Below are 15,604 nucleotides of genomic sequence, written 5' to 3'. Positions count from 1 at the left end.
ATTCTAGAAAGAGTGTCAAGGATTTAGTTTTTCCTGAACCACAGGAGAGGCATTCTACTCATCCCAAGGCTGATGTCAACTTGAACAATTTTTTAAAAGTGAGGACAAAATAATACTAGACATGTGACTTTTATGTTGAGAAAGTACCAATTACGCAAAGAGGAAAGCAAATGAGGCTAGTTCAAGAGAAATATAATAATTAAAAAAAATGTAGGGTATACTTGGAACTTATATTCTCTGCAACCCAGTTTATGGACAATGCATACCTGAGAAAAGAACTGGTGATTGTGGAATAATACTCAAAACTTTACGCAGATCCATCAACCCAAACTTTGCAACATCACAATCATCAATCAAGATTCTTCCTCCTTCCAGTTCTACAATCCGAAAGAAAGCATTGACCAAGCTAGATTTCCCTGCTCCAGTCCTTCCTACTATGCCTACCATCTTACTTGGTGAGATAGTGAAGGACAATCCATGCAAGACAGGAGAAAGTTCAGGCCTGTAACGTAAGACAATATCTTCAAATTCAATCGATCCTAATGAAGGCCATCCAGGTGGTGGACGATGGCTCTCTATGATAGCTGGAGCCTCAGAAGGTAAATCTATATATGTGCCAACACGCTCAACAGCATTTAGACTATTTTCAGCCCTACTTGCTTGTCTTAAAACATTACTCAGTAGATTTGTGATGTTTAGAGAATAACTGAGAAGCAAACCCATCGTAGATGCGAATGCTAACTGGCTTTCTGCTTTTCCATTCTGCATGACGGCAAAGCTTGCGGTCAACCATATTATGATGCCTCCCAATGTTTCCAATCTTATGTAAAGCCAGCAGTTGGAACCTGTGTTGACAAGAGTGAATATGATATTATTATCCATAGATTTTCCATTAATGTTGGCCATCCAGTCATATGCTTTGTAGGCACGAATCGTTGACAAACCATTTAGTGCTTCCCCAAATTGTGCATAAACTGGAGATCTGGTAATGGAATCTAAGCGTTTTACTTCCCGGCTCGTGCTTTGGGAAACAGACATATATATTGTTTATAGTCAAGGGTTCAATTGACATAAAATGAGCAATGTGAGAAATATTTGATGATTTTCAATTTTGATATGACAAGCATATGTGAAGCTATGTAAATGTTTGATTTGCAAAAAATACACTATAAGGAATGGCTGAAGATGACAGATTTAAGATACTAGCCCCGTATTTTCTTATTTTATTTTGCCTTCCCTCACTACACATTTCCCATGGGGACCAAAGATGTACCTCCTATTTTGACGAGGATCAGCCCCTAATTTTTTTGTTCTAAAGTTGATATCCTAAAGGAAAAGTAATGTGAACTGAGAAATTTTAATTGGATTATGTTTGTGTCTTAATTAGTTTTGGATATCCTTTTTCTAGAAGGAAGTTTTAGGAAATCCCAAGTTCAATTGGAGAGTTTTTTAAGCTTCTACATATGCTAGCCTAGTATAGACACTTTTACTAGTTTTGGCTAAATGAAATTTCTAACTCCGACTGTGTCATCCTTAGTGCTTCATCTTTTACACAGCTGGTCCAAGCCTGGTTAAGGAGGTTTTGTGTTAGGCAGCCTTATTGTAACATGAATCCCAATATGAATATATGAGTAAGGGCTAGGTCGTTTCCTGTAAGTGATGCTTTCTGCCTGCCTTCAGACATTTCAAAAAATGGACAAGGGGCGCTGCATCGCTGAAAAATAAGTTAGGTTCCCTGTTCTTTTTTGAATTAGTGCAGGTAAAGAAGTTAGCTCAGGATTGTAGGTTTAGGCTATCAACTTGGAAACCAACAAATCAAAAAATAAAACAGAAGAGAAAGAAAACCAACCTGATAATATAGATAGGCTGCATAAAACAAAATCAGAAGTGGCATTATGGCCCAGAGGGAGATTGTGCTCACTATGCCAATCAGCACAATAGTTGACAGAAGCTGCCAAACTTGGCTGAGAAATGAATTCATAAGACTGGCAACATTGCGATCTATATCACCCACATCCCTTGCAAATCTGTTGATTAACCGCCCAATTGGATTGGTATGGAAGAATACCATAGGAGCTCTGAGTACAGACTGTAGCATGGTATCATGTAATTTTCTAGCTGCGTTAAGGCTTGATGTAATCAACCAAAAGGAGTTTGTCAGTGTCACAATCACCTGAATACAGCACATGCAGAGTAAGAAACCTCATTTTCTGTTTTCAACTAACATAGCCAGTGCATAGGCATTGTTGTGCATAACATATATATATGTTGTGTGTGTGCAATATTCTTTCCTACTTGGTTTTAGTATTACCAACCAAGAACATAATATCTGGACAGATGATTATAAACACATGAAATTATTGAGTTAAATAAGATAAACAATACAGAAAAGAAAATTGGGATAAGCAATTGCAGGAGGGTGAAGGTAAGTTGAAAGATGAAGTTGGCAAAATACCTGACCAAATGACAAAAGTGCGTGAATCAGAATGAAGAAACCTGGTCCAAAACTGCTTCGGCTGCTTTGTTTTGTCCAAACACTTAACCACGTGCTACTCAAGACTCGAAGAACTTCAGTTAAAATGTAGCACATAAACAGTATCATGACAACCCACAAACCTCCTAAAGCATCTTTATACCTGGAAGAGAAGCAATATAAACACATTAAGACATGGTATTTCCAAACAGGTTTAATTCAAGAGGCAACATTGGAAGAGACTTGTACAGCACAACTATTTGCCTCCTATGTATAGATAATATTCACCAATTAGCTGTACTTACTCTATTGACATGTATTGCTACTGTGATTGTGGTGAACAAGAAAATCCATCTTCTTCAGCAACATTTGCCAAAGATTTGTGCCGTTCTTTGGCGACCAACATTAGGCCTGACCGGAGTGATTTCCGAAGAAGAGAGGTTGACCGAAGAGAAAAAGGAGGTGTATGAAAATATCGTATAAGGGAGGACGTCCCATCGAGAGGGAAAAAATGGGATTGACATGATAAAGAAAAAGAAAGGTTATGACGAAGAATTGAAAGGAAGGAATTCTATGAATAGGGACTCAGAACTGAAGGAAGAGATATGTGAAAAAATAGATGCAAGTAGTAGAAATTAGCACAAAGCAAGAAAGAAAAGCAAAAGAGAACTAATCTGATCGTCGGAGGACTTACCCAGCGAAAACAACTCGTCAGGGCTTCATTGTTTTCTTGTGTGCAGGTGTAGAGTCAAGAAGAGTTATCGGCCAACAAGGGAAAGCAAGAGCATAATTTTCATCCCACCACAGTAACATTACTATAATGGCATTTAGAGGGATAAGGTAAGTGCTTACTGTTGAGTGAATAAAAGTATAGGCATATAAGTATGTATGTATGTATCGATCAGGAAGGAAGATAAGAAGAATGTTCTAAACTATATCGATCTCACAGTAAATTAAAGGGTAGTGACTTTTTTAATCTCCATCTCATGGACAAATGATAATGAATCTAGTTGAAAAAAGATTCCATAATTTCATTCAATTTTTTCTCATGCGCTTTTTTTGGAAATGGCTTTGTGTAGTGTCAGTTTAACTGATCTACAAATTGCTTTTCAAAGAATCACTTATGATGTTTCATCTGTTGTTATGCAGCTGAGTAGATATGATTATGAAAATTGAGGCATGCCATGTGCATGCAATCAACACAAAACCAAGTTCCAACTTCATACTTCCGTCTATTTTCTTCAACTGTTTTTCATTATACAGTGTGTTTTACCAATTTTGCCACCGCTGTAAATGCCAATCTCATTAGGACTAGTCTTCAGCTGCTATGACAATGCACATGCAGAAGACAAATAAAATCATATGGACTTCTTTATGTTGGCCTTGAAGAAAGTTGACCCAGAACATCTAATCTTAAGCAGTGTAAACTTAAAAATATCTATCTTTGTCTTAAGTACAATCTGTGCATCCAAGAAGGTGACAAAGATGAATGTAGGATCTCTATTTGAGTGATTTAACCAAATATCAGTCAGAAGACCCAAATTTGTTCATTAAAAAACATGTTTCTAGATCATTTTGCTTAAGCAAAGAATTCCACTTTACATCTTCATTTCCTACTAGAAAGAAAAAAAAGAAGAAAATAAAAAGAAAAAGAAACATCCCTAATGATGTTGGATGCTTCACAATATTTTTTAAATGACTCATAAGTGTATAAACTATAATTAGAAAAATAAAATTGCTTCAGATTGGACATTTATGTCATAATGACTTTAATGTAACTTCCAACTTTTAGCTTTGAATACACAAAACAAGCAAAGAAGATGATTTCTATCAGGTTCACAAGAACTGTTATTCTGTCAGAGCAGCTCTGAAGAAATCCAGACAAAAATTAGAACTGTCACTTGGATTAGCAACACAACGATTCAAAAGAATAGGACACGTTTTAAGTTGATCTCCTATCTGAACCATCATTTTATTTTACTTCTACATTTTTTTAATCATGGTCCATGTTTTGGATGTATAACATAGGATTTTCCCCCTAATATCACATGTTTTTATTAGAGAATATGAAAAATATAGCAATGTCAGTGGATATCATTTTCAATCATTGTCAGTCACATGTCCAACATACAACATGAGATTTTGATCAAGTATTCTAGGATTCTTATTTTTGAGCTGAAATATAGAGGTTGAAACAGAATGAGTTTATTTAATGTGTTTGAAAATTTATTACAGCAGTGAAACTCATTCTACCTACCTTATTGAAGCCAAAACCGACAACCTTTTTTTTCTTTAAAAATACCACAAAACCACTTCCAGGTAGATATACTTAAAGTTACCTAAAATCATATAAGTTCATACAACATAACACAATTGCAAACCTATTCAAGAAAAGATTCATATTAATTTTGGTCATTTAATTTTGTTTTCCCTAGAAGCAATTAAGAAATCAATGAACATGTTAGAATATACAGTGATATATGTTATTTTTGTGTTGAGGGTACTATGGTCATATGGTCATATTGTATTTTATATAAATATTTGCCGATGGTTTTAGGTTTATTCAAGAACCTAAAAACATACATTTAATAGATAGTCTTCTTTTTGTTCCTCATCTCTTTCTCTCTAGCCCTAATCAAAGTTTTGTTAGAATATATGTTAGAATCATTCTATTATTTATTCCTTATTTAGATTATATTGTGAGTGCCTTAGGATTTTCTTTGTAATAGTTTTGGTTGATTAATATAAAAGGGGGTGATATCAGTATCATTCCCTAAGTTTTTCTCTAAATCAAACAGTGCATCAGAGCCTTAGGGTTTTAATCCTAGCACCCATCATCGTCTCATCATCACCCAACACCAATCAAAGAGCACAGACCACTACCCAGCCAATTTCGAAGGCTACCCATCACCTACGACTGATTGTACTTGTTTTTTGGCTGCTCCTCCTGCCCTAGGAGGGGTCATGACACTCGTTAGATCCCCTCTGACCTTCGTCGCTTGTCACCCAGGCCTCTGGCCAGTTTGTGATTCACCTAGGTCATCCAACTCTGCTTCATGATTCAACCCAAACCATCTAGTCACTCATGCGACTCCAACTAACACTTCTGGTCTGCCTTGGAACTTCGACTAGCCTGTCTGGTCGACCTCTCATCTCCATACAGCTCCGACAAGTAAATCTAGTCAGCCGATGGTCCGATTGAACTATCTTTATTTTCATTCCCTTCGTTACAACGTTTTAATCTTGTGATTGAGACACCAAGACTGCTATTTTGATTGAAGTTTTACCTTTTTACCATTTTATTTATTTTTGGGGTGGCGTTTGCACCCATTTTTGTAAAATTCCTATCGACAGGTGGATTAATCGGATGATGGCATGTGGCAATGAAGTCAAAATGAAGTCTTTCAGCAGTCAAGGGGCTGGTGGCATTAGAGAGGCTAATCACATGCATCGGATGGTTCAGATGATGGAGCAATTATCAGGATAAGTCCAGATGATGGAGCAGTTATCAGGCTAGGTCATGGGCTTAGTGGGCAACTTACAAGAAGAGTCATGTGCATAATGGAAGTTTTTCTCTGTCGATGGAAGGTCCAAAGGACTGAGGGACACGTGGCAACATGAAGGAGAGGTGGTTCGACAGATAGAAATGAAGAGTTGGCGAAGTTTGAGGGTTGGGAAGCGAGAGCAGTTGCAGCAGTTGTGCAGTAGCAGTTGCAGGATATAGGGGAATCATGCAATCATGGGCCAGAGAAAAATGGGGAGGTATAAAAGCAGAAGGTGCCCAAAGGGAATGGACATCATCAACAATACAACAACTTAGTTTTAGACTTGGCATAATCTAGGAGTAGCTTTCTTAGTTTAGAAGTAGTTTCTCTCCGTAATTTGTCATCTTTTTAAACATTGGTGGTTTCATCTTGAAATCATTTTTAGTTTGCTTTGTTTACTTTGTTTGATCTTGCTGATTGTAACTTTTGTTCCAAAATACAAACTTCTTTTATAAATATTCAAAATTGCATGGCCAAAATGCAATTTTTCAAAAGTTTGGTTGGGTGGGGGTGGGGGGGGGAGGGGAGGGGAGGGGAGGGCGGTGGTGGCCCCTATTGAGTATTACTACTATATCTGCCTTCAAAGACACCAGGGGTTCTTCCATAAAATAAACTGACAGTTGAATTTTGTAATAAGGCATTAAGGTTGAATATAGAGAGATAATAGAGATAATATTATCAGCTCAAATGAATAAATAAAGCAGATTTAGACGTAGAAAACAATTAAACTAAAGCATACAGAAGTATGATAATTTAGTAGATTGGATAATTGGACTTTAATTGAACTGTTTACTTCAAAACCGTGGACACACGCACACTACTCCTACCTCCTTTATTTCTTTTCTTTTTTCTATTATTTCTTTTAGAACCCCTCAATATTTCATTTTGAGCCATGCCTAACTTTCATCTCTTTCTAAAATTTGTAGCTCCTTGATTTAAGAACACTCACACAAGCATGACTTTTGTTCCTTAAAATATTTTGAAATGTTAAATCATCAAAAATAGTATAATATCAGAAAAACATTCAAATAGATGAACAAGAGGAGTGCTTATGAAATTCTGGGTGCCTTCCTAGCTACTGAGGCCATTTAACAACCATTCCCTAGACAAAATAGAATGGGAATAGAAAATGCTAAACAGGGTCAACCAAAAAAGATGGTTAAGATTTTATTCAAAGTACATGGAATCCAAAAATTTTCAAAACACACACACCCACCCACACACACACACACACACACACACACACAAAAAAAAAAAAAAAAAAAAAAGAAGAAGTCAGAAACAACATTAATAAGTAATGACAAGACTTGAAAGAAAAAGATCATCACATGCAACACACCATTAAGACAAAACCCATATGCAGCTTCAAAGCAGCAGGAAAAACTATGGTTACCTGTATGGGGAACATTAGAGCTAACATTAGGGAACTAGGAAGTGATGCAGCACCCAATCGCTGATAAAGAAGAACCATAGCAATAATGATACGAAATGGAGCTGACCATAAACCATGAAGTTGTTGGCATATTTGCTGAACAAAGGACATACGAGTTTATAATTCAATCCAAGCAACTGCAAAAGACTACCAAAATATGCAGACATGATTGGTACCAAAATCAAGTATAGACCAAAGTCAGTCATATCATAAAATGCATACCTTGCAAATCAAAATTTCTAACTATAACGAGTCTGTATTATTGCAGATTGTCTTTAATTTTTTATATAAGTTGTACTATTGCAGATTTATAACCCTTGGTGGGGGACAGAAAATTCGACTTCATTTTAAAACTATAAGGTCAAAATTATTATTATTATAACAATTATTATTATTATTATTAATATTATTATTATTATTTTGTATTCAAAAGACAAGGGGACTAGAGCCCCTGATATTTTGTTTGAGAGACCAACTAGGTTCCGATTCCCAACTTAAAATAAAAAACAACGGACTGGAAAGAAAAAAATTACCAGCTGAATTTCAAAAAAATGAAAATCCAAGAATTTTTTTACTTGACACGTATACTTTCAGACATGGCATACTTGTTGCAGACACATTTCCCAAATAATGCAATTACATGTGAATCATCACTAGTTTTCTTCATACATACAGAGAAGTCCCATGAAAAGTTCTGACAATTGAGAATTGTCAACTTATTCTCTTTGGAAACAATCATGGTGAAATTGATGATATCATAATATTATTCAGAATAGAAAGAGGACAAACCATTGTCTGACTTCCCAAAGCTTCATCAAAATTTCATACTTGTAGTGTCCTCAAATAGAGTATAATATAAAAGCATAATGAATTTAGCATTGGGCATAATAAGGTTTATTTACATGTGAGGTTGTGTGCATGTGCATAATTATTAAAAATAGCATGCCTGAAGTGCATTAGCATCGGTTGTCATCAAATTTGTTATCTTTCCAGATGAGAACTGCTTGTGACCTTCATGGGTTAGTCTTAAGGATTTGTGAAATACAGCAGCCACCTACAAACGAGAAAGTCAAATTAAGTTGGTGCTTTCAAATTGGCAAGACATCATAGAACTCCAAAAGAATCTACATTGAACATTACCAATATCACCAACCATAACAACTGATTAACATTTCATTGACATCTAAAAATGGGAAATGAAAATTCTTTGTGAGCTATATTTGACAGCATTTGGACAAGTGTCTGGGTCAGGCATCACAAAAGTTTGAAAAAGGGAAATATGATCAAGAAGTTTTCATGAGAAAACTAATAATATGACCATGGTTAATATCTATTCTGGCATTTGAAGGGCCCACAGTTTACGTAGAGTTTTATTTTCTTCCTCTTGTAAAAGAGATGCATTACTTATTTCAAGAGCACCATTCTCACCAAAATAAATAAAATACCTATCACACAATTAGAATAATATACCAGCTGTTTTCTATCTTATGCTTCTTCTCTTGGTCAGTGACTTTTCTAAACTATATCATTCAGCCTCCTCCTTGAGCCAAAGTTTTTTGCCAAAAATCAGAAAGTTTTAAACCTCAGGCATAAGACATGCTCAAGAATCCTGGTCTGTTCATATCAAAACCTAGAGAAAAATTGATAAATAGACATGCCGGATGATGTAAATTGAATAGAGAACAAACTTCTGCCACAAGCAGATTCATTCAAACTCTCCACCCAAGCCCTCGGTATGCTAGAAGAAACCCCTAATCCGATTATATAAATCTAGTTTATCCCCAAAATCTGATATGGTATGCAGTGTACTGTTGGTTTTCTTGTATTTGTGGCCGCCCCGGGTCAAACAAGTAATGCTAATGCAGTAAAAGAAACATGTTAAGTGATACAAAAAAACAACCAAAATTGAAAGAGAAATACAGAAATAAACCACATGCAGATCTTAACACTATTATTGGAGAAAGAGAATTTACCAAAGTTGATCTTAGCCTGAAACCAACACGTAAAACATTTTGATAATACTGAGCTTCACAAAGCACTCCAACTGACTGAACCATGGAAAATCATCTAGTCAATGCAATGATCACAAACTACAAGTACAACTTCCATGATCAGTTGTACTCTAGGCATAAATTATCTTAGAAAAGAATGCTTATAGAAAGCAACTTCTTAAATCTTGTAGTAACAAAGATTAACAACGGCAGTTTAATGTTCAGCATAGAGAACATTCAAAATAACATATTCAAGAATATGCAGTCCTAGGACTTTTTGCTCTCATCCGAAAACTGTGGAATGTGACTTCAATATTCAACAACATAAATATAAGGACAGAATTAATAAATTGTGGAAGAGAATAAAAACACAACCAATTTAGTTTCTATTTGATGGGGGTCTGGAAGGGGTTAGATTGCACAGTCAAAATAAAAGAAAGATAAAACCTCCAAAAACTTCTCCCAAGAAATTTTAAGTCCTCGGAAAGAGCCTGAGTTTCACTTAGTTCCCAAAAAAACGTCAAATATCATTAACGTCTGAATATAGATCTCTTTCTTCCCTTTCCTTTTTATTTTTCAACAAATGTCTCAGATTGTCTTCCCATTCATGTCTCATTGCCATTTTCGTATATCTTTTAGGGTGCATCTCCCATTTCAAGACTTAGACAGCTTTTGGCAACTTCAAATGAGTAATTGCTTTAAATATTTGAAACACCTAATTGTATGCCTTATGATGTTGAGTCTGAAAGATAATTGCAAGATACTATTCTTCCTCAAAATTTCAAGTTCAATCCAAGCCCATCCTATGGTCATGATATAAAAAGTTTGGACACTGTTTACTGGCCATCGAATTAGTACACAAGGCAAATCATTCACTCATTCACATTTGGATGAATGCCGTTCTTGTCACCAGAAAGGTCACTGGAAGGCTCAGTGTCCTAAACTTTTACATTGACAGAATTTTGGGCAGCAACAGAGATAGGTATCTTGGACACTAGTTGCCTTGGAAGAAAGGTTCAGCTACTGCCCCATCTGTAGAGGACCAATCCCAATTCATTAGGTTTGTCTTCCGCATCTCACTCCACTTGGGTATTTGATTCAGGTGCTACACACCATATGGAAAATGATCCTTCTTTGCTTATTTCTATTTTCTCTCCTCCTTCTTCTACTAATGTGATGGCTGTCAATGGCATCTCCACAACTTTGGCCGGTGTTGGTCCTGTTTCGAATGATTTCCTCTCTCTTTTTTATGTATATTGTATTTCCTAGTGGATTTTGAATTTAATTTCAATTAATAAATTTTGTGATGTTAGTTGAAGTTAAATTAAAGAAGAAAAATGACCCAGATAATTAATACTAAACCCGTACATGTGATATCTCCAGAATGCCAAATGACATGTAATATTTATTAGTGATTATTTAATGAAATTAATAGCATGCAAAGGAGGAAAAATAAAAAGAAATACTAAAGGAAGAGCAATTTACTCCCTTGAGAAAAATAAATATGAGATAAATCTGATACATATTTTTTTTTAACATAAATACTTTGTAAAAATAAGAAGGATAGAAATCATACCACCCCAACAAAGATTGAGAAGGCATAAATGTAGCCAACCCATGCTGGATCACCTCGTTCCATTGACTGTAATCAGTAGTATCATAAACTTTGTAGGCCAAATACAAACTATAAAGCTCAAATGGCATCCTTTGCATACATAAAAATGAGAAGTAAAGGGCGAACACAAGAGTGGGAAAAAAATATACAAGATTTATAGTATTATAAAGAAATTATGAGCTTACCCAGTAAGTATATATTATAATTTCTTATTTCAGTGAATATTGACTTCATGAGCTCAACCTACTTTTTTCAATATATAAGTGTTCCTAACTGTGAATGATTTAATTGGCTACAAAACTATTTTTAGGTACATTTTTGCACAATCTTTTATAAGGGATTAATAAATAATAATAAAAAAAAAGTAAAAAGAGGAGATGGACAAACATCCAAAAAGCATGTGTATCAATAAGATGACATGGAATTTTGAAAAATTGCTTAGAATTACAAGATCCATATTATATCTCAAAAAGCAAAGTGGAAGTGCTTCATATTGCATTATTGGTTGTGTTAGGATTAAAATGAATACTTTTAGGAAAGTATTAAGCACTATAAAATTTGATAAAAAAGCAAATTTTTAGGAACTAATTTTTTTGGTACAAATATAAATTATAGATTATAGTTACCCATGCCAATTCAACAAATTTGTTAATTCAGCAAATTAAATAGATTATTACAAAACATTTTTAGTTATTTGGATTTGAAAGTTTTTAATCAATTTTAATAGAATTTTGAATTTATAAAATATAAATAAATATGTCCTTATGGAGTTCGAATTTCTTGAAGTTGAAGATCTCAACTCCATAGATGAAGTTGGTGCATTGTGGGACCAATCTGTACTCATCACAATAATTTGAACCGCTCATCTCATATGATAAGTAGAGAAGAACATGCATGCAAAAAATTTGGTTGATCAAACGTAAGTAATCACATATATATTATAACAAATGAACTGTCCATTCTAAAAAACATGTATGTCATATGGATAAAAACAATATAATGGTATGACAATCGATGTTGGATCAAATTGATTTTTTGCATGGATAATTTTCTCTGTTAGTTGTATGAGATGAACGGTTTAGATTACCGAAGTAGGTCCAAGTTTGCCCTGTAATGGGTCAACTTCACAGTGAAGTTGCGATCTTCAACTTTAGCAAATCTATACTCATCTTGATATTATTGATCAATTGATTTATAAGGCAATAGATCTAAATTTTCTTAAATTATAGACTTTCAACATGTATACAATAAAAGTAAATAAAAATTTAATTTTCTTAAATAGTAGTTATTTCAAAACTTTTATATTGAAAATTTATATAATAAAACTCATCACTTTTTGAAATGTCTATGAAATACAATTGGTTAGAATGTAGGATTAATCTTGCTTTCAATTCTACTGTTAATGTAGTTTGTTCACTTTCAACTTTCAACCCTTTTATAAGGCAATATTTTCAAGTTTTCTTAAATTTTATGGCCTTTCAACATGAATTATGTGTCGGGTTCTTTGATATATGCTAATTTTTCACTTTTCTTAAATAATTGTTATTCCAAAACTTTTATATTGAAAATGAGTTATACATTTCAAATTTAGAATTTAACAATTAATGAACCTTCTTAGTTCAAATACTAATATTTTACTATCAATTATTAAAACTATTTTTAATATTTTCTTTCAAATTAATAGTCCTCTCCTCCATAAAAAATAAATAATAAAAAAAAAACCCATATGTGATAATAAAATTTCATTTAAATATTTTAATGAGTCGAATTAAACTCAATACTAACATCCACTTTCCTAAATTGTAAAACCTAAATTTCTAGTAATTACTTGATAATTGGTTGTGCCCCAAATTCTAATTTTTGAACTCTCGTCTTTTTCTTCTACTTGTGATTTCTCTTTTCCAACAACTAGGTGATAGTAGTAGATGTGACAATAGCAGTGATGGCTGACGATGTCAAGCAATGGTACAACCTTTTTCATCAGCGGCAGATTAAACCGGATTTCAAGAGTCTGGTGGTTTATCTGGGTTTTAGTAGTGGTTGGTTTGGTTTCAGCTGTGGGGGCTATGATTGGTCAAAGGCATGAAAGGGTGTTTAATTTACCTGGGATCAAATTGTGTCGTAAGTGCCTTTAGGCACGAGTAATTTGCTAGTGTACAAATAAGTCAAAGGCCCTTTTATGGGCCTTGGATCACAAAGGAACAAAGATGGGATGCATCACTATGCATTTGAATGGTAAGACTAACCTATAAGAGATGATTCAACAAAACTGGCCCAACAAACTGAGAAAGATCATCCCCAATCTACAAGATTGTTGAAGAATGATGAGTAAGACAACAAACATAATATAAGTGATTATCATACGAATCATAAGATTTTCAAAATATGAAGAAAAACAAAGAGCAAATTAATAAAAATTTCACCAAGGTTGACTATTTGTCCTAGGACAACTACATTGAAGAAATGTAATGCAAGCTCTAGCCATACTTTACAACAAAATTAAATAACCATAATGAATGCACATGATACGAGCTCTGTTAGTTTTTTTGGGTTGGCAAATTTGCGTGGACAAATCTTTGTGTTGATTATTCACATGTTTTGTTATAGGTTCTACTTGTCTTGTTTAATCTGCTTTGATTTGATTTATATGATGTTTACATTGGACATACTCACTTGTGTTGTTGTGTTGAGTTTCTAACTTATTATGCAGGATTCATTTCGAAGAACAAACATGGTACACTGTCATGTATTGTTTCCCTTTCATTTGTATTTGAGAACACTTAGTCTACGTAAATATGTATTGGTATTTGGTTGAGTCAAGTTTTATCATAGAAAATGGAGATAACAATTTCAAGGGACAAAACTTTTTGTTAATGACTCAATTTCTGTTTGAAATGAGCATTGGTTGTTCAATTGTACTTTTGCAGATGCATGAGTGAGTTGTAAATGTGCCTGGAAGACTTAACAAAGCGAGATGGGGCACAAACAGGAAAGTGTCTCTCCTACTAGAAGAGCAACACCTTAGCCTAGGATAAAGAGCAATCGCTCAAAAGGTGGATCAATTGCTCAAGTTGTGGACTTCAACTCAATAAAAATGTGAGCCCACATACATTGCTCAAATTACATTAGATAGTCGCTTGAGCGATGACACTATTCAGGTACCGTAGAAATGTTTACTGGTACTGTTGTTGTAGTGCCAAGCGATAGAGCTATTTATCATATTTATGACATCTTTTGAAGCTAAGATATTGATATTCTCTATAAAAATGTCTCCACGCGTGCCTATGAAGACAAAGCCGTACGGTGAAAAAACAAAGGTGGATTTCACAGGAACATGAGGTAAAGATGGATTTATGACACAACTTTAATTTGTCTTTCACTAGGAGTAGAGAAAATCTAATGAATGTTTCCCTAAACGTGGATGGAAGGATGGGGTAAAGCCATCATGGAACATGGCATATGGAGTCATGAATCATGGAGTAAAATCTATGGAGTCATGAATAAAGCTTTTATTGTAGAATCTATGAAGTCCAAATGGCCTTGTCTTGGAGATTTGTGAGATGGACATTCTATATATATAGAGAGAGAGAGACAGAGAGAAAAGAAATGGAGGTTCTCTAGAAACTCGGTGAGAGAAACACATGATAAGGATACTCCACATTTACCTCTCCAAGCACTCAAAGGTTTTTCCAACCTCTCTATATTCTTCGAAGCGTTCATCTTTTAGAGAGGAGCTATGCCGAAATTCTTCCAATTCACCTCATCACCATTTGTAACAAAATTGAGGTGTCTTAGTTATACTCCAAAGGCAACAAGAGTTGAAAGAGAAAATCATCGGAGTGCACCATTGATTGCCATTGGTTAGAGACGTTGCAACAAGGATCGAATTTTGCAAAATCCATGGAAGATGAGTTCACATTCAAGAAAAAGGGTTTCAAAGTCATGTGGGTTGTGGCTATAAGATTCGTTGTGTTTGGGAGGAAATGAGTTTTCGTGGACTACAAGAGTTCAAATGTGGTAAGTGCGTGCATCTGAGGTACTAGTTATAAGTCACTTAACTTCGGTCTTGTATTAATCTTTTGAATAGTGTATTATCTTAACCGGAAAGGTGTCTTTGGTTTTTCTATTTTGGAGGGTTTTTCTATTAATCTTTTGTGCATTCATGTGGATGCTTTGATTTACTGTTTACTATCTTTCCTAACAATTATCATAGAAATTTCAATTGAATGGTATAATTACCATTGAAGCCTATTCACCTCCCTCCCCTTTAGGCTATTTACCTCATCCATTATGCAGTTTCAATTACCCCTCCAAGGGTCCTTGATCTTAATTTGTCGTTTTACTCCTGTTGGGTTGATATTCTGTTCGATTTTTGGCTGTTTCTGGTCCAGTCACCTTGTGTTCTTCGGTTCTACCTATTGAAGGCTCCTCTATAAGGGTTAAAACCCTTCTAGCAGGGGATATTTGTCCTCTCTTTATTGATTGCTACTGTTGAGTTGATGTGTTGGTCTCATTTGGGTCCAAACTTGGTTGTTGAGCTAGTTCTGT

The 15,604-nt window shown here is 34.7% G+C and overlaps 1 pseudogene across 1 annotated transcript in view; it reads right to left on the bottom strand.

Moving 5' to 3' along the window:
- LOC145799644 (ABC transporter C family member 2-like) overlaps positions 1–15,345 on the bottom strand; it is a 42,252-nt pseudogene extending 26,907 nt beyond the window's left edge. Inside the window, exons 1-10 of the transcript XR_014341302.1 lie at positions 15,337–15,345; positions 13,303–13,359; positions 11,018–11,083; positions 9,424–9,498; positions 8,397–8,504; positions 7,358–7,546; positions 4,276–4,340; positions 2,456–2,636; positions 1,830–2,173; positions 267–1,021 (exon numbers count right to left, since the gene is read on the bottom strand). The product of XR_014341302.1 is annotated as an ABC transporter C family member 2-like (transcript). The remainder of the gene's footprint in view (positions 1–266; positions 1,022–1,829; positions 2,174–2,455; positions 2,637–4,275; positions 4,341–7,357; positions 7,547–8,396; positions 8,505–9,423; positions 9,499–11,017; positions 11,084–13,302; positions 13,360–15,336) is intronic.
- Between the last annotated feature and the right edge of the window lie 259 nt (positions 15,346–15,604).

Source organism: Camellia sinensis, chromosome 9 (assembly GCF_055761805.1).
Source record: "Camellia sinensis isolate YWXY chromosome 9, ASM5576180v1, whole genome shotgun sequence".
NCBI classification, from domain to species: Eukaryota; Viridiplantae; Streptophyta; class Magnoliopsida; order Ericales; family Theaceae; genus Camellia; species Camellia sinensis.
This window is presented reverse-complemented; position numbering and strand designations above follow the sequence as displayed.